This window comes from Rhineura floridana, chromosome 6 (genome assembly GCF_030035675.1).
Source record: "Rhineura floridana isolate rRhiFlo1 chromosome 6, rRhiFlo1.hap2, whole genome shotgun sequence".
Taxonomy (NCBI): Eukaryota; Metazoa; Chordata; class Lepidosauria; order Squamata; family Rhineuridae; genus Rhineura; species Rhineura floridana.
The window spans coordinates 20,278,679-20,299,654 of record NC_084485.1 but is presented as its reverse complement, the minus strand read 5'-3'; positions in this window follow the sequence as shown (position 1 = coordinate 20,299,654).

Here is a 20,976-nt window from a genome sequence, read left to right as displayed (position 1 = left end):
TTGGAGGCTGGGCCTGGCAACCAAGAGGTCTTCTGTATCTTTAAAAGTTGTGCAGGGAGGAAGGGAGAATTCCACCTTGTGGTTTTTCCCATTACAATGTTGCAAGAACACCTGCACTTGGCTGACTTTCTCTTCTCCTAAAGATACAGGATCAGTCTCAGGCCCTGAACCTGAACTGTGCAGGGGGTAATAAAGAACTAGGGGTTGAAAGGGGGTCATAAAGTGCCTAGGGGTGAAGAACAAGTTGATGAGGTATAGTGCAAAAATATATTAATATCTATGAGCCTGAGAAATAAAGCATGTACAGAATGGTATGATATTGTAATTATTGTCGCTTGTTTTATTTCCTTATATTTTACATTTTATGATTCCCTGTAATGGTGATTGATGATAAATAAATGTTGATTATATACTGATATTTCTTGACTTGGTTTCGTTTACATTCCTAAGAATTTAGATTGGGGTCAGTGACAACTTTACAGGTTCATCAAAGGGTCAATGAACTCAGAGGTTTGGGAAACCCTGTTTTACAGTGTAAGCCTCTCTGAATGAACGATGCAGTGTAAATGTGATTGTGTAAACAAATAAGTTAAAATATAACCTCCTGTCTAGCTTCCCAGACACATAGTGTCATATACAGCAGGCAATATGATTAACAGGATAACATTAAATAAATCACGATAAAAGCCTCTGTGGTTAATAACAGCAGTCAAATTACACTTTAAAGTACAAGGTGTAATTGATAGCAAGAGCAGTAAAATAATGTTAGTAAGTACTGTGTAAGTGCAGTTATGAACAATTTGCAACTTCCTTCATAGCAAGAGGTACTCATCTAAACAGACCCACTTAACCAAGAGATCACCAAAGCAAACTAAAAAATCAAACTGATCTCGCTCTCACCTGAGTGGGGAAAAAATCCCAACCTTCTTAAGGAGAACAATCCTTCCAGCCTTAAGTTAGGCATGATCAAAATCAAAACAGCACTCCAGTAGAGTGACCACACATCCTACTTTACAGGGGACTGGCCTCTTTTTGAAGGTTTCCTCTGTGTGAAGGACTGTCTAGTCCAGCCTTTCCCAACCAGTGTGCCTCCAGATGTTGTTGGACCACAATTCCCATCTTTCCTGAACATTGGCAATGCTGGCTGAGGCTGATGGGAGTTGCAGTCCAACAACATCTGGAGGCACACTGGTTGGGAAAGGCTGGTCTAGTCCATGTCTGGTTTAAAGATTTAACAAAATCATAAGAAGAAAGAGTCTTGCAGTTGCACATCAACAGTTAGTGCATAGACAGCAGACTGAGGAGTTTAATATATTGGAGTTTGATATATGCTGCAGCCGAGTGCAGAAATAAATAGTCTGGTAAGACTGTTGGTTGGAAAACTAAAGAAACTTAAGTTTGCTTACTACTTGGAAAAAAGCCATTCTGACTACAGACATACATGTGGCCATTGTATTATATTAGTATTAATGATATCTACTAGTCGCTTTCTTCAGACTGAAATTCAAAGCGACTTACAAAAAAATCTCAAAGACATACACAAAATAAAAATCACACTATAAAAAGAAAAAGAAAAACAATATACCAAGCAAAACTAAAAAAAACCCAAGAAATATATATATAAATAAATCACAAAACAATATACAATGCAATTCAAATACAGTACAGCATAGAATTAGGAGTCATCTTACAACAGTAGATAAAAATAATTAGATAAAGGGACATCCTTATGGATACTCTCCTTATTCTTTTCATCTGAACTTGTAGAGAGCCATGAGGCTTATCCTCAAAGACGCTATCTCTGACTGAGTAGAAAGGAAGAGGAAGAGAGGAAGTAAAGCCCTGTGTGCTTCCCAAATGTGCTCTGGAGGGTTTGGGGAACCCCTAGAACAGATTTAGGGGGCACACAGGGGAAGGAGAGGATCAAGTCCTGTTGCACAAGCAGAAATCTTTGTGTGGATGGGACCCATTCCTTAACACTACTTATGGATACAAACTATGTATATAAAATACACTTCTGACCTCAAAATCACTCTAAGAATGGTGAGCTAATTATTTATGCAATGCATTTATATCCCACCTTTCCTCCAAGAAAAGATGGGCTCTCCTCCTCCTCCTTGTATCCTAGATTAAGTGGCAGTGAATGCTGGCCCAAGATCATCCAGTGAGCTTCATGGCTGAGTGGGGATTTGAATACTGGTCTCCTAGATCCTAGTCCAACACTCTATGCACTATATCACACTGAGTCTTCAAGAGTACAGGAGTTGCCCACCTCTAATTTAAGTCCACATTCCAGGGCCGTTGTTTTGCCTTTGTGATTAACCATCTTCCTGAGATCCCATAGCACTGTCATGCGTATCTCTTAAGTAGTCGAAGAATAACAGTATGTGCAACCAGAGCCCATATCAGTACCCCAAGAGTAATTATGAGGTTACTTTTTGAGTCATGGCACATAGGCAGATACAACCACAATAGTAAATAAATCAATGTTATAATTTTTAAAAAATTGTATCTCATTTTTTCTCATCATGCTCCAAAATCGAGATCTATTCACCTCTTAATTCTTGCAACAACCTAAAAAGTGTTCATGTGCTGGATTCATAGATCTAAAATTAAAACTCACACAAATTATTACACATTTTACACATTTAAAACCATCAAATCTAGGCGAATGGCCTCGATAATCATTAAATGATGTTCTTCGCAGAATTCAGAAGGTGGGATGGAGATGTGAAAAATATGCAAGCCATTTGAACTTCCATTTTGTTAAACTATACATTTTGCCATTCTTGTTTGAAGTTGTAAATTCTCCCACTCCCCTGAAATACATTTCCCTTTTAAGTTATCCCCCTTTTCCTGGAGCTTTCTTCCTTCTTCAAATGCCTCCTGAAGACACACTCCGTGGCTTAACCCTCCAGTTTTAATTCACCTTTTGAAACATTGGGTACATCAACACCACAAACTAATATTTCCATATCCTTAAGATAGACATTGAACTTGTCAAGGATCAATACCTTGGCACAGTCATTAACCAAAATGGAGACAATAGTCAAGAAATTAGAAGAAGGCTAGGACTGGGGAGGGCAGCTGTGAGAGAACTAGAAAAGGCCCTCAAATGCAAAGATGTATCACTGAACACTAAAGTCAGCATTGTTCAGAACATGGTATTCCTGATCTCTGTATGGATGTGAAAGTTGGACAGTGAAAAAAGCGGATAAGAGAAAAATCATTTGCAATGTGGTGTTGGAGGAGAGCTTTGCGCATACCATGGACTGTGAAAAAGACAAATAATTGGGTGTTAGAACAAATTAAACCAGAACCATCACTAGAAGCTAAAATGATGACACTGAGGTTATCCTACTTTGGAAACATCATGAGAAGACACGATTCACTAGAAAAGACAATAATGCTGGAAAAAACAGAAGGGAGTAGAAAAAGAGGAAGGCCAAACAAGAGATGGATTGATTCCATAAAGGAAGCCACCGACCTGAACTTACAAGATCTGAACAGGGTGGTTCACGACAGATGCTATTGGAGGTCGCTGATTCATAGGGTCGCCATAAGTTGTAATCGACTTGAAGGCACATAACAACAACAAGCACAGCTAGGGCTGATGGGAGTTGTAGTCCAAAACATCTGGAGAACACCAGGATGACCAAAGCTTGGCTAGATGGACCAACAGTTTCAATAAAAAGCAGCCCCATCTGCTCCTAATTCCCAGAGTTCTTTGGGGGAACTTATACCAGTGGTCTCAATTTATAATGTAGATGTTTCTTAAGAGTCAGTTTTATAATCCTGCCTGTCTTATGCAGAGACTCCAAAGAGTACACTATGTCTTTTCAAAAAGATCACTGATATGGAAAAATCTACCTTGGCAGCAACTTATTGGTGGAAAGCATTTTTGATAACGGAAATGCATATTTAAAAATATCCATCAGCAAGACTGTGCAAGTCATCACATTCCCCCTTGTCAGCCTGAGAAGTATAGCACTTAGGATGTAATTGATATGGAAGGGAAAGCTCATTTTAAAATGGAATGGAAAGTGAGGGTGCTGGTAATAGCAGCAGATTTATTTTTTTTAAAGGCAGCAAGACAGATGAGAGGGCGATTTAACTGTCTCTATGGAGCAAGAACAATTGCTGCAACACTTAGGAACAGAGAAGAAATTCAATTTAATTCGCATTTTAATGTGAACCCACCTAATTTTCACTTTCTAAAACAATATGCGACTCCAAAGATAGCTGTTTTTCAAAATTCAAAAAGCTATTCTTCCACCAAATTTTGTGATGCAGTTCTCCAACCAAATAATGGGTCCAAATATGTGTATATTAGGGAACATGGGTGTAAAAGTGCATGCATTTGTGAAAATAATTTACAAACATGCATTGTGTTAGGGAAAACTGCTTGCAAAAATGTGTATATTAGCATTTTGGCGAACATTTATCCTGACTAGTTTTTGTGGATGCAGAAATGCGATGAACTAAGCCTAAGAGTTAAGGAAAAATAAGAAACGGAGAGAAAACAAAATGGACAGATTCATGCACCCCTCAGAACACTCTTCCCTCAATGACAACAGAGGTGGCCACTTGCAGCCCAAAATATGATTTTGTCTGGTTACTGGTACCCCATCAGGCATACAGGGGACAACAATATGGGAACAACATCAGCAAGGATGAACAAATATGCCTGGACTACCTCTTCCATATTTGTGTTATCATTTACTGCATGCCGGGGTGGGGAACATGTGGCCCTCCACACACTGTTGGACTCCAACGCCCATCAACCCCAGGTTGCATGGCCAATGGTCAGGGATGATGGGAGCTGTAGTCCAGCAATATCTGGAGGGCCACAGCTTTACCTTCCTTGCTCTAAGGGAACACAAGAGCCACCAGACATGGATTTAAATGAAGACAAAGCAGAAATCACCTTCACCACCTGAATGGAGCTAGTCAAAAGAGGTAACTAAGAACTACCCCAGTGCCACCCTGCTCTGTATTCTAACCTTAGAGTGACAAATGACAGTGTTGAAATCCCTCCTCCCACAGCCCCCAGGCTTAGGACACAACCCTAGTGGCGAGCTAGAAAGAGGGAGACAGGAGAAAAGACATTAGATGTAAAATAAAAACAAACTGAGCAGCATCCTGTAATGAAAGGGGACAAGTGAACTCTTTCAGTCAGGTCCCCACCAGTAAGGCCCCCTCTGAGAAAAAGAGACCTCCTGGGATTTGGAGGTCTCCTGGGGTCAGACAGGGATTGAGCTCACACTGAATGGGCTTCTGGCAGGGCTGTTCTTCTTATGATTTGGTGATGGACTGAATATTGGGGACAAAGGGGAAAAAAGGAGCCGAAGAGAGAGCCAAGGCTTGTGCCTGATCAACAAAGCGGGTGGTAATGCTGTCAAAGGAAAATGGAAGTGAATGAGAAATGAAAGCGTGGAAGGAAAGGGGAGAAGTTCAGTCTTGGACATATTGAGCTTGAGATGATGATGAAGCATCCAAGTGGAAATATCAGAGGGGCAGTTGGAGATGCCAGGTCAAATGGAGGGAGAAAGTTCTGACTAGAGATGGGAGTCATCAGTGTTTGTTATTTTTAAATAAATAAATAGAAATAAATAAATATTTCTTAGATACCTTTCCAGACTATACTCTTTCAGGATGGCTTACAACATAAGGAAAAAAAGCTATAAAAATATGAACACACACACACACCACAGTAAAGCCCAGTAAAAACAATAGCAAACCATCTCTTTTTATCCACAGAAGCAGGTGACTTGAAAATATATATTAATCACAATAGTCCACCTGGAAAATATGTGTTTTAAAAATGATTACAGCATGGCAGACTTCCAGAAACCATCTGGTACGGAATTCCAGACTTGTGGGGCCACCACAGAAAAGGCCTTCTCCCTTATGCCAGCAAATCTCACTGATCAAAGAGTTGAGCACATTAAGAGGACTTCCATTATAGAGCTTAATGTAAAGGCAGGTTGATACAGATGCAGGTGGCACTGAAAGCCATGGGATTTGATGTAGCCATCCAGGGACAATATATAGAAATAAAATATCACGGGACCAAAAACAGATACCTGCGGAGTGGGAAATCAGAGGAAGCACTGAAAGAACGAAGAGGGCAACCAGAATGATCAAGGGGATGGAGCGACTCCCTTACGAGGAAAGGTTGCAGCATTTGGGGCTTTTTAGTTTAGAGAAAAGGCGGGTCAGAGGAGACATGATAGAAGTGTATAAAATTATGCATGGCATTGAGAAAGTGGATAGAGAAAAGTTCTTCTCTCTCTCTCATAATACTAGAACTCGTGGACATTCAAAGAAGCTGAATGTTGGAAGATTCAGGACAGACAAAAGGAAGTACTTCTTTACTCAGCGCATAGTTAAACTATGGAATTTGCTCCCACAAGATGCAGTAATGGCCACCAGCTTGGACGGCTTTAAAAGAAGATTAGACAAATTCATGGAGGACAGGGCTATCAATGGCTACTAGCCGTGATGGCTGTGCTCTGCCACCCTAGTCAGAGGCAGCATGCTTCTGAAAACCAGTTGCCGGAAGCCTCAGGAGGGTAGAGTGTTCTTGCACTCAGGTCCTGCTTGCGGGCTTCCCCCAGGCACCTGGTTGGCCACTGTGAGAACAGGATGTTGGACTAGATGGGCTACTGGCCTGATCGAGCAGGCTCTTCGTATGTTCTTATGTTCTTAACGATTAGAGAGGCAAGAAGAGCACCAGCTGAAATCAAACGGAAGCCCAGGGCATACAGCAAATCAAGTAACTGTATCAAAGACAGCAGCAGAGAGGTCAAGGAGAATGAGGACTGGATAGAGTCCTTTAGGTTTGACAGTGAGAAGATCAGTGATTTTGGGGGGGGGGTTAATTTCAGTATTGCAGGGCGGAAGCACAACTGGAGGGAAAAAAGTCACGATAATGAAAATAAATGTGCTCCTGGAATTTGGAGACAAAGGGTGGAAGGGAAATTGGGTGGCAGCTCAAGAGGGAGGATGGGTCAAGTGATTTGAGACTAGAGTTGTCAACTCATCAGAAGGGACAGGAGAGGTAATGGTGTATTCCCAAGCGACGTATTTTGTACTTGTTTTAGAATGTTATTTTGTTGCTGATCTCATGCTCTTCATAAAATAGTAGTGTTGGCCATCAAGTCCAACCCCTTGCTCAATATCTTTTTTCTAAACTAAAAAGCCCCAAACGCTGCAACCTTTCCTCATAGTGGAGTTGCTCCAGACCCTGGATAATTTTGGTTGCCCTTTTCTGAACTTTTTCCAGCTCTACAATATCCTTTATGTTGTGAGGTGACCAGAGGTGTATGCAATATTCCAAGTGTGGTCACACCATAGATTTGTATAACATCATTAAGATATTGGCCATTTTATTTTCAGTCCCTTTCCTAATCACTGACATGGAATTCACTTTTTTCATAGCTGCCAAACATTGGCATCTTCAGTGACCTATCCACTATGACCACAACGTCTTGTTCCATGTCCAGTCACTATCAGTTCAGATTTTATTAGTGTATATGTGGAATCAGAACAGGGGTTGCCCCAACATGCATTACTTTATACATATGGTAATTACCTTTACCTTTTTACTTCACATTCACCCAATTTAGAGATCCTTCTGGAGCTCCTTGTAATCCCTTTTTATTTTAACCATTCTGAACAATTTGAAATCATCAGCACACTTGGCTACCTCACTGTTCACCCCTTACTCTGGTTTAGGAACAAGTTAAAAAGCAGAAATCCCAATACTGATCCTTGAGGGACTTCACTTTCTCCCTCCATTGGGGGACCTGCCCATTTATTCCTACTCTCTGATTCTCCAGCCCCTTGCAGGAGTATCCCTGGTACAAGCCGAGATCAAATCTGGACATCCACCAAGGAATGGGACCCTTCTAAAGGATCATTTCCTTCTTGCTCAGAATGATGCTCTCCTTCTCTGAGATCTCCCTCCTTCATGAGAGTCTATGGGGGTACTGGGGCTCTCATGGTTGCCTGAGGATGAACATGGGGATCTGTCATATACTGAGTCAGATCATGGCTCCATCTAGCTCCATACTGTCTGCTACCAAATGCTCTCTGGGACTTCACTCTGTCTTCTCCACCCTACTTGGAGATGGCAGGGATTGGGCAGCAGCTCATCAACCAGCAAGACTATCTACTGTTCTCTCATCACTACCTCTACTGATAAGAGCCAACAGATGTCCATACTGCATAGATAACTCAGGGAAGAAAGTCTTGACAACAAAAGGCTACTCTTCTCCTGGGAAAAAGAGTCTCTGGCTTTGTGGGTGTATCCCTCTGGGGGAGTTCTGCTCTAAGGCAAACATGAAGAACTGAATGAAGCAATGGAGAAGGAAAAATTTCACCTTGAACAGAATTTATCTCAGTGTTCAGTAAAGGTTCAGAGGATCTCACAGACTAAAAATAGCCAGCAGGGAGTTATTTTTAAAAAGAAATGCATCTGAGGCTTACACTCAGTCACAGAGATAACATAACCCCTCATTTATACAGAGTATTATCTTTGAAAACCTGTCCTGTTTATATCAGGAGTCCCATGGCAACCAAGGATTAAAGGGAACGCAGTATGATTCCTGACAACACATGCCATTTTGTCTGTAGGGAAGGGAGAGCAACTGGAGAAATAGGAAATACCTCAGTATTTTAAATGAGAGAAGGGGAGGGAGAGAGAGAGAGAAAAGCAGGGGACAGCACAAGGCTAGAATTTTTAAGATGGCCTCATCCTAATTGCATGGTTCCAACTGAGATTGCCTTCCTGTGCCTTTAAACACCTGCACGTGCACAAAAATTTCAGCAGGGGAAACTTTTCCTCATTATGGTGTCTGCATGCTGGGAAAAAAATCAGCTGTTGAATTTCAGGGCCAAAAGTCAGGATAGGTTATCAGAGCTTCTGTAGTCAGATACTGCAGAACACCAGGGCAGGGCTCTGCATGTAAGTACCTGGCTGGCCCAGGTAAGAAATAGGGGCCTAGACTAGGGGCGACTCCAGGCTGTTTTTTTCTTTTTCTCAGTATATTCTACAACATGTCATGATGCATCAACAGTGCATTAGTGGTGGATTTATGCTGGACCATCCACACATCATTCCATTGTACTATTTTATTTAAAATATTTCTATCCCGCCCTTCTGCCCTATAATAGGGCACTCAGGGCGGCTTACAATAAAATGGCACACATACATAATAAAATTGTACACAATAAAAAACACAAAAATACTATGGGTAGCAGAGCAGCAACAGCAGCACCAGGGGAGGAGTGCAGGGGACACCACCTTCTCTCTAGGGACCTGCATGTTTCCTCATTTGCACTGAGCCATGGTTTGACTTAGCATCACGCGTGAACCAGGTGATTGAAGAGATTCCAGAATCCAGGAGATTCTACGAAGCACTATTCCACCTTCTGTGCTAATCTAGTCCAAGGCCAAAGCAGGAGAGCTTCTGGTCCCCCTACCACATCCCATCATACTTCTACACTGGGCTGCCCTATGCATTTCTGGGAATAGTTGGGAACAACATCTGAAAAACAGTGTCCCATCTAAAAGCCAAATTATAAGTTGTTTGCCACCTTTCTGTCTGATGGGGCTGGAGTAGGGATGGGCAAGAATTTTGATTCAGTTCACACTTCAAGCCAGATCTATCAAATCCGCACTTTCTGAAACAATATGAGAACCAAAACACAGCCATGCTTCAAAATTTGCACCTATTACAATTTTGCAACGCAGGTTGCCAATCAAACAATGTTAACAAAAACGCATATGTTAGGGGAAAGTGTGCATACAAATGAATATATGGGTGAAAATAACACAAAAATGCATTATATGATGAGAAATTGCTTGCAAAAATGTGTACAAAAATTGTCTACAAAAATGTGTTTATTAGGAGAAATTCACACTAAAATGCTGGAAACACTGAAACTGTTTAGCCAAATCATATTGTGATTCATCAGCAATTAAACTTGAAAGTAAATCACATTACACTCATTGAGACTTAGTTATCATTAGATATGCATAGGACTGTTAATGTATGATTCTCCACACCAAAAAATGTATGGGGGGGGGAAAAAGACAGAATGGGATGCCTTTTAAACATGTGGGTCTAGTGCTGAATAAAACATGTTTGGGTTTCTTTCTCTTTCTTTAAAGGAAAAAAAAGAAAGAAATCCAAACATTACTTTCCCCCCTAGTGTTTCAGGTTTAAAGTCAAAGTTGCATAAACGTAACAATCTTTTTGTATCGAGCCTGTTTTGATCCTTTCTTTAGAGGGGTATTTAACACTGTACCGCTCAAAAAATAAAATGGGCTGCTGAAGAAATCATCCACCCACTTTGTAAAAGGGTTTGTTTTTCTATGCATCATAATGGTGGCTGCCAGTGAATGGCAAAGCAGACAGCTATTTTGAATGTATCAAAATTCAAAAAGCACCTCAGAACAAGGGTTTCTGGGAAATAAAAAAATGTAAGGTGGGTGAAAGGGGCTGAGAAATGGTCCTTCGTCAATTTGGCACAGCCCTAATCTGCTATCACGCCTTTAAATGGTCTTTCCATGGTTGCATACATGTGACTTTTTACTCTAGAATTGATGGAAATTTAGTACTTTTTTAATGTAATCCACACACAATCTAGATCTATTACATATTTTTGCCTCTGAAAAGAGCTTCTTGAGAAACTTGTTACATTTCTAAAATAAACACTCACTACAGACTACATTGCCCCACAATGTGTCCATTTGAAAATAGATGTAGACAGTCCCAGCAATGGAGGGTGAATCCACACCCACTCAGTGATGTTGTGGGTGGGCATATACCAAGATTGCAATCACTACTTCCTTCTTTGTTCATCTGGGGCATGTGTGGGGAGGAAAAGGCATGGACAACCTAATCAAACATGTATCAAGTAATCAAACCCACCCTTGGGGATGGCAGGATCTAGAATCAATCTAGACTGAAAGCAGCATGTTGAGGATCAGCATGAACAATTCCAGATTGAGGGGGAAAACTACATTTTTGTCCTATTAACAGGTTAGTGTATATGCAGCCTACATATATTATTTCTTTGCACATAATGCCAGTCAGAGTCTTATAATTGGTTTCCAATAGGAAGAAAGTTCCTGCTATTGGTAAGACAGACATTTTTATACAGAGCAAATATCACGTTCTACTATTGTCATGGGCGTAAAGGTAAGCAAATAGCAGAATGTATACGTTTTAATTGTCTGCACAGACCTATGAATATACTACTACTTTTCTTTACAAACATGTTTTTGAGAAGTTCAACCTTCTTAACTTGTTCTGTGTTAACAGCACCTGCTAATGTGATGGCATATTTATCCCAAAATATCAGCTGTGTTCTGTGGCTAGAGAGCAGCACTTGCTGAGTGTGTGTCTCCCAGAAGTCGTGATCAGAGAGTCTGCAAGTCCAAACCCCCCATCATTCATTGACTAGGAAACCCAATTCCAGGAGTTCACAGTAAACAGATTTTGTTGTTGTTATGTGCCTCCAAGTCGCCTATGACTTATGGCGACCCTATGAATCAGTGACCTCCAAGAGCATCTGTCATGAACCACCCTGTTCAGATCTTGTAAATTCAGGTCTGTGGCTTCCTTTATGGAATGAATCCATCTCTTGTTTGGCCTTCCTCTTTTTCTACTCCCTTCAGTTTTTCCCAGCATTATCTTTTCTAATGAATCATGTCTTCTCATTATGTGTCCAAAGTATAACCATTAAGCAAGTTATTGGATTTTTCAGGCTAGCCTAATCTGATCTGCAGCTTTCACTGTTGTTAGAGCAGTGTTGTTCAGTACCAAGCAAATGTGGCACAGCTTGACAGATCCGCCCATGTACTATTCAAAAGCCCCACCCAGCATTTTACCTGTGCAATCCACTGCACCATTGCTAGGAGGACTCTAATTATCCACAGCAAGTGGGCACTAGATGCAGGGTCTTCTCAGCTGTGGCATCTGCTGAATGCCCTCCCTACTGAAAGCCACCTGGTTCCATCATTGTTTTATTTTCACTTCATGATCAAGATGTGTCTTTTTCCAAGGGCCTTCATGGATTGTGCAGTTGGATGGTGGTGATGGGCTGTCTGCCAATATTTAGTGTACCTATGCTTTTGTTGTTGCTTTGATTTCTTTTCCTTTTTGTTATTTCCAGATTGTTTTTAATCAGGTACCGTTAGCCACTGTGGATGAGCATGGGTGTGCTCAGAACAGGGGTGGAGAACCTTTCTTAACCCAAGGCGTTAACCCTTCTGGGCAATGTTTCAGAGGCCACATACCAGTGGTGAGCAGGGCCCAGAAGCAATTGTGAACAGATCAACCAATGCAAAATTTACCTTTATACAATAGGCTAGTTTCTCCATACATACACATCTTTATCTTTCCTCCAGGAAAGCAAAATGCACTATCAGGGTCAGGAGCATATTTCAGCCAAGCAAAACACAAAGTGGGTGTGAAGCAGGAATGGTGAAGGAGACGGAGAGAGCCCGGAGAGACAGACAGTCTTAAAGGGCTGCATTCAGTACCTAGGCCTCAGCTTCTCCACACCTGATGTTGAGCAAGGCAGGGTATAAAATTCAGGCTGCAATGTTTAGCTAATTGATTGGACAGATTGATAAAAGACTAAAAAGCTGCCCCTCTTTAATCAGGCAGCATACACTTATAAAATCTACAGATAGCCAGGCCCATCTTAAAAGGGGCATTCTCTCGCACACAAAAGAAACGCCTCTTGTAAGATACTAACTGCTACAACACTGTTTTGCCCATATGCAGCTGAGAGCAGAAGTTCCCAAACTGTGATCCGTGGACCACCAGTGGTCTGCGAGCTTCATTCAGATGGCCCACAACATGCCTGCGTTAAATATTCATATTGATTTTTAGTTGCATTTTTAGTGTCTCTTATTTTTATATTGCATTTTGTTGTATTACAATCTGAATTCTACATAAGAAATAAAAGAAACAATAAAAATATAATTAAAAATGAGTATTTAGCACAGTGCATTACAATTTCTACAACAGGCAGGGGAAAAATTTAATAAGTGGTCCACCAAGAGACTCAGCAATTTTCAAGTGGTCGGGGGGGAGGTTTGGGAACCACTGATTTAGACTAAATGGATGCAAATGCAATTGACTGAATAATCAGCTAAAGCTCATATGATCAATCAACTTTAAGTGGATTGCAAGGCTGGTGTTAGTAAATATATAAATATCATGTAGTGCCATCAGGGGCTTGTCCCTACCACCTGGATCTTTCTGCCTTCCCAAAAGTTTTGTTTTTTTATTAATTGCTATCATTTCTTTACTGTCTTTCCAGCCAAGGTGTTCTGCTGCAAGTAGGGAAGGGGAGAAATCCAGTTCAGTTTGCATTTATTTATTATTAGATTTATATCCCGCCCTTTCTCCCAGCAGGAGTGCAAAGTTGTTGTTATTATTATTATGGCTTATTTCTATGCCACCTTTTGGCCAAAAGGCCCTCAAGGCGGCTTACAAAAAATAAACACAAATATAGAAATACATATCAATAAAAACAGTACTATTTACAAAAATTAAATAGCAAGTTAACATTATTAAAAAGCAACAATAACAACTTTCAATGAAAATACAATAACAAATCACACTTTCCTAATAAATTCCTAACAATTAGACAATGTCTAACATCAGTATGTTGACATCAGAACATGATACCATGGAGGTGTCCTGCTGGTATTGCATCTGCCCATCGTAAGGAAAAGGTGCAGGAGCAGTCCAGCTTTTTGCCAACGCAGACAGTGTCCACAGTAAACAGTACGTCAACTTGATCACGGAGATGAAGCAGTCGATGTTCCGGCTCTCATAGGTCGTTGCAAAGGTGGAAACGACGGGCTTGGAAAGAAAGGAGAGGAAAGAAGTAGAAGTCTGTTTGGCATGGGTGGATCTGCCTGTGGGAGAGATGGAAACAACAGGCTCTGAAAGGGGTGGAGGCCTGCTTGGCATAGATGGAAATGCCCACGGAGCTCATATTGTCGGGGAGTTGGCATGGGTCCGCCATCATGGGCGGCTGGATGACAAGAGGCCCAGCAGGGAGGGTGGCAGCAGTGGGGAAAAAAAGTCACGGTGGCAAAGACGGGCAGGCGGAGCTTGGTGGCTCTGGGGCTTTCAAAGGTAAAGGTGGCACAACTGTCCTTCCACCGAACTGGACAACAAAAAGCCCAGCAGGGAGGGCAGCAGCAAGGAAGATGCAGTGGCGGAGACAAGTGGGTGGCGTTTGATTGCTCCGGAGCTTTTTTAAAATAAAGGTGGCACAACTGCACCTCTGCTGGTCACTGCACCTCTGCATAGGTCCCGAGTGGCGAAGGTGTTAAAAATAAAGCACCAGCAGCTTGCCCACTGCTCTCTCTCCGCTGTCTTCTTTCAACCGCTCAGGAACACATTCATTCCGCCTCTCATGCCGCCACCATCTTATGTACTGGAAGTTGAACGTATTGAAAGTCGAATGTATTAAATTTTCACTTCCCAAAACTATATGAATTTGAAATGCACACACATGCTTGATGGGGTAAGTTTACCCCTGAAGGACCAGGTCCGCAGTCTTGGGGTCATACTTGACTCCCAGCTGTCCATGGAGGCTCAGATTACAGCAGTGAGCCAGGCAGCTTGGTATCAATTACATCTGATACGGAGACTGCGTCCCTATCTTCCTGTTCACCTGCTCCCTCAGGTGATACATGCCCTGGTCTCCTCTCGCTTAGACTACTGCAATGTGCTCTACGTGGGGTTACCCTTGAAAACGGTCCAGAAATTACAGCTGGTACAGAACGCAGCGGCACGCTTGATTACGCATAGCCGTCGCTGGGATCATATCACCCCAGTGTTATTAGATCTTCACTGGCTACCAGTTGTCTACCGGGCCCAATTCAAGGTGTTGGTGTTGACCTTTAAAACCCTATACGGTTTCGGCCCAGTATATCTGAAGGAACGGCTCCAGAATCACCGATTGTGCCGCCTGACGAGATCAGCCTCGCAAGACCTTCTCTCGGTCCCACCGGTGAGAACAGCTAGGCTGGTACGGACCAGAGAGAGGGCATTCTCTGTTGTGGCCCCACCCTCTGGAACTCTCTCCCTTTCCATCTCAGACATGCTCCCTCCCTGTCCAGCTATCGCCGAGCCTTGAAGACCTGGCTGTTCAGGCAGGCCTACAAGATTGGGACAGATTAACTTATGTTATAATTGAATTAATGAATGGTTTTTTAGCTTAAAATTTGATTATGTTGATCTATATTTATTGTTTTTATTCTTGTTGTTCGTCGCCTAGAGTGTCCCTAACCTGGACAGATAGGCGGCTGAAAAATAAAATTTATTATTATTATTATATACAAATTTTGTGATGTTTACAAAAAAAAGGCATTTTTACGGGGAAATGTGCATAAAAATGAACATGTTCATGAAAATAACGTACAAAAATTCATTATATTAGGAGAAATTGCTTGCAAAACATGTATGATAGTCAAATGCATACAAAAATGTGTTTAGTAGGAGAAATTTGTACTAAAATGATGAGGAATTTCCATGACGATATTGCAGGCTGAAGCAGAAATGTGGAGAACTGAATTTAAGATTGTAAAAGGAGAAACTGAGAGAACTGAAACTGACAGATTCTTCCGTCCATAGCTGCAAACAACTATTTTCAATTGAGGGTCTGTTCACATGACCAATTCCCTGCACTGCCGCTTGGGCAAAGTAGCCCTTACTGACTCCCGGGGCAAACATGGAGCACCTGCCACCACACATGGAATTTGTCTTATGGCATGTGACTGCCATAGCCAGGGCATGACTGGGCCCTTGGGGGCCAGCCTGCCCCAGGCCCCCTGCTCCTAACCCCCCCTACAAACCATGCAGGACTGCTCCACCTACCTCTTCTCTCTTTCTGTGAATGCCCTGTGTGCTGGGTGCGCAGGTCACAGCCATCAATGAACATGGCGGTGGAGGCTTCTCTAAGTGGCTGATACCCCCGCTGCCATCTTCGTTGATGGCACACATGCACACTACACTGTGTGTGCGCACATATCAGCCTTCAATCAAGATGGTGGTATGGACATCATCCTCTTAGAGAGGCCTCTGCTGCCATCTTGGTTGATAGCAGCTGCGCGCACAGCATGCAGGGCATCCACAGAAAGTGAGGAGAGGTAGGTGGAGCAGGCGGGCGCTGTGGGCCTGCATGGTCTGGGAGGGGGCTGGGAGCACCGTCTCTGATCTGTGGCAGGGTCGGGAGTCAACCTTGCTGAGGATCGCGGAAGGGGAGTGCTACCCCTACACCCTAAGGAAGGGGTTCAGTGGCCCCTCTGGGCTGCAGAGGCCCTTAGCCAGGGCCCGACCTAGCTGCCCTTTGGCGCCAGCCCTGGCCATAGCCTAGGTAGTTTGCAATGGGTGAATTCAGCCTATAGAAGTAGAAGTGTTTGACTATGGGCAGAACTTGGAAGAAATTATAGTCATTTACTTATTTGTTTATATAGGCAGAAATCCAAAACATATTCATCAGATCAATGATGGGGAAAGTGATAAGGAGAGCCCTCAATGAAATCAACAAGGCACATCTCTTGATGTCCTCCAGTTTTAGCCAAATCATGCCCCCCCCTAAGCTTTCTAAATTCTGAAGGGATAGAGGCCATTGCAAACAGTGAGGGACCCCTTTGTCCCTATGAAGTTCAAGTATGTAAGGCCCACTGAATTCACTGGGATTTATACATGCATTAGGCAGGCACCTTTGCCATACTGTTTTCTGATGGAGTTTATGGAATAAAATAATTATGTGGTTCTATCGTAGCAAGAGTAAAAATGGCAAAAACGGAATGAGCAAAAACCAGCCCCACCCTCACACAGTATAGCATAATATAGCAAACAAGCTTCTTCCAGTAAAGTATATATAATTAGTTTACTCACGACCTCTTCATGTATACAGAGATATAGGCACAGGTTAGGAAGTCAGAAGGAAGAAATGTAGGTTACTTCAGTCCATTCTGTTCAGCTTCTTGCAAGCAGCCTTATGCCTGCTTGCTCATGTGGTAATGGAGGATTCAAAAAGAAGCATGGCAAGAAGGAGGAGGAAGAGGAGAAATAACAAACAAACAGGAACCTATAGCATTATGCTGAATCTGGCCGGAGATGGCACTTCTCCCTTTATACTAAAGCATGTTCAACCCTGCCCCCTAGTGGTAGCTTGCAAGGTTGCCTATTTCCAATATTTTCAAGGCCTGCTGAAAAGGTTTTCATTTAAGCAAGCCTACCCACATATGTAATTTTATTATATACAATTGTTTTAAAAATCTGTTGATTTTATCTATATTTCAATAATGTTATTATGTCTACTGTTTTTCAATTCTCTATTTAGTGCTATTTGAATGAATATTTTGTACCTTTTTATGTACACTGCTCATATACTGATTAAGCAGTATATACCTCTTGCTAAATAAATGCATATTTAAAAAGCTTATGTTACCTTTCTACAAATTACACTCAATGTGGTCTAACAAATATTAAATCATCATCTAAATGCAATGCAATATTAAGTACAAATCAATGTCAGCTCCAGGTTTTGGGAAGCCCTCGAATAAGACACTGTCCAGCCCCCACCCCTCCTTAGTGAGGCTACCTCCTCACTGTATCAGGTCCAGGGGCTGCTTTTCAATGGACTCCTTTGACGCCAACCCTAATGGAAATACAACAGCCAAACTAAATCTTGCTGAATAAAAGAGCAGAGCCATGTTTTAGCATGTGTTTTTAAATTGTTTTAAATTTTTAAATTGTGTTTTAAATTGTTTTAAAAGATGTGTTTTTAAATTTGCATATTTGTTTTAATGTTTTTAGTTACTGTAAACCGCCCAGAGAGCTTCGGCTACGGGGCAGTATATAAATACAATAAACAAACAAACAATCATTCAGATATTGTACTGCTAAAGCCAAAACCCAGTTAAACCAATGGATAAGTAAGTAAAGAAGCCAAAGTGAAAGACTCAAAGCCCACTGAAATAGATCAGACTAGTGCTTGAATTTATTTATTTATTGAATTGAACTGAACTGATATCCCACCCTTCCTCCTGGAAGAGTCCAGGGCAGCAAACATAGACAAAACAATTTAACAAGAAAAAACATGTTAAAAACAATTTAAAACATTCTAGAACACAGTTAAAAACATTATTTCCCCAGTGATCTTCAGGTTGCCAGGACTAGTCCTTTTCAGCCATTAAAAGCCTCACTATAACAGAAGTGTTTTCAAATTAATCCTGAAAGTTAATAGTGATGGAGACAGACACTGGGGAGGGCATTCTACAAACACAGAGCCACCTTTAAAAAGGCCATGTCATGGGTCAGCACCAGACAGCACTCAGTGGAGATACCACCACCAAGGCCTCGCCTGCCAATCGAAGGATGAGAAGTGCAAAGTGAATATCCCCAGCAAGGCCAGCCCAAGGTATTTTGCTGTCTAAAGCAAAGGACTTGCAAAGTGGTGCCCCCTCATTTGAATCTTATTTCAACACTGGCAACAGAATAGCGTCCTCCAGTGCATGCGAGGGCAGCAAGATAGTTTAGGGGGTATATAAAGTTTAAGATTTAAAAAAATTAAAATGAAAAAATTTCAAAGAAAAGCAACAACATTTTAAAATATAAAACAGGCAGCATAAGATAAACAAACAACACCAGTAAAGCAGTGAATCAGCAGGATATCTGATAAACTCTTATCAATTAACTTGGTAGAGAAAGGTCTTCAAAGCCTGTTTGAACATTATGACTGATCAGGCCAAACATTGCTAGCTAGTTAGCTGGCTAGCTATTGATTGACTGCCTTACCCACACGTCTCAAGGCGATGTACTGAATACAATAAAAGCAGCTAAAAACGTTAAAAACACAGAAAACAGCAGCAGATAAATTTAAAAACAATGGGATGTGTTCAACTAAACCCTACTTAGGCTAATGAACTCTACTGAGGTTAATGACCCTTTGGATACAGGAGCTTGAAGCCTGGATACTGCTGGTGTGGAGGATAAAGCGAGGTGTCTGCACCCATCCGTCCAGAGTTGGACAACAGAACAATGGAAATGGATCCCAAAATGTAATCATATCCAACTCAAACCAATTCCAGCCATTTTGTGCAATGCAATTCTGTGCATATCTACAGAGAAGTAAGTCACTGGGACCAAATGCAGTTAGGATTGCAGCTGAAGTCTCATTGCTAGGTGTTGCATAAAGTTCAACAATGTTTATCCTTCTGCTGCCCTGTTGGTGGAATGCATCCTTGGGCCCTAGTGATACACTGTTTCCTCATCTGTGTTCCCATTTCTCTTCCTCATAGCTGATCAAGGGCTCTTGTTTCTTTGCAGGCAGAAAGACACTCACTCCCGTTGCATAATGTGCCTTGGTGAGTTGCTGGGGCACTAAATATAACCTCGCCCATCTTCCAGTGCTCTTCAAAACCCAAAGAAAGAGGAAAAGAGAAAGTGCTATTAATAAGCACTGACAAATCCACTTACTTGACCTTTTTAGTTCCTTTTCATGTTAAACTCCCTTCTCTCTGTTTCTTGGCAGATGCTGCAGCCAGGGCCTCCAGCAGCAGCCAGGACTCGGACATGGAGGAAGAGCTGGATGGCCCCAGATGACCAGGGCATCCAAAGAGACCAGGGAAGGGCCGTAGCTCAAGGCTAAGAGCATCTGCTTCGCTTGAAGAAGAAGGTTCCAGGTTCAATCCCCAGCGTCTCCAGGCAAGGCTGGCAGAAATTCCCATCTGAAACCCTAGACAGCTGTTGCTAGTCAATATAGACAGGATTGAGGTAGATGGGCCATCTGTCTGACTCAGTATAATGCAGCTTCCTGTGTTCTGAGACATAAAAGACCCAAACCATTATATACAGGCAGGAATCCTTGGAACTGGAGACTCCTGAACAAGGACCCCAGAGACATTTCCTCCTCCTGAACCTGATGCCTCGAAGGGACCAAGTCCTAGCACACCAAGCAACTTCCATTCTTTCTTGCATGGTCCCTGGTCCAGGGAATGCACTAGGCAGGACTTAATACGAGAGACCAGAGACCTCAGCTTCAGACTCGTAGGCTACCTCTTTAAGGATCTCTTTTCCTCAAGCAAGGGAGAGGAGGTTGGGAGGAGTAGTCATGGCCTGGCTTTGTTGGGGCTGAAGCAGTTTACTTCCTCCCAGTGAATACTCAATTTATGATCCTGGAAGCCTTGCATCCAACAGTTCTTATTTCCCAGAGGGACAGATCAGTTTAAGTCCATCCCATTTCAGTTTTGCTACATTTCAATCATAAGTCTGTCCCATCCTGTTTTGTGTGGCTTTTCTTTTTGAGAAACTGCATTGCAAAATCCAGAAAAGTGCCTAATCCAATCTGCAAGCAAGTTTGGGACTGTTGAATTGGGTCAATCTGCTGCAAAAAGTGGACTGGGTAAATTCCCCATCTCTACCCCAGACTTGTATCTGCATTTTGCCTCTGCAAGTGTGAGTCTGAATTTGAAGCCAATTTCCTGCCTTGACAGGGGGTCGGACTAGACACAACAGAACTATTACCTTTATATTCATCACTTGACCACTGTAGCATCAAGTATTGGCTTGCATGTATGACCCACTGCTGATCAAATGACACAAACAGAACCTTTATATAACTTTCTCCAATCACCACAAATGCACAGTTCTTAAGTGGAGTTCAGAAGTCCAGCCACAATCTTTGTGAAATCAAGTGGTGAGAAGTCAAGAAATAAATATGCATGTGTGGACTGGCCCACAACATGCTAATTTGCATTAAAATTAAAAACTGGGTTCTTGAAATGAGCTCAGGAACGTGTGACAGCAATACAATTTAATAGAATCATAGAATTCATAGAATTTGGGTGGTTGCCAGCCAACTCCAGGCGCTCTTGGATGAAACCGATTATCTAGATCCGTTTCAATCCGGTTTCAGGCC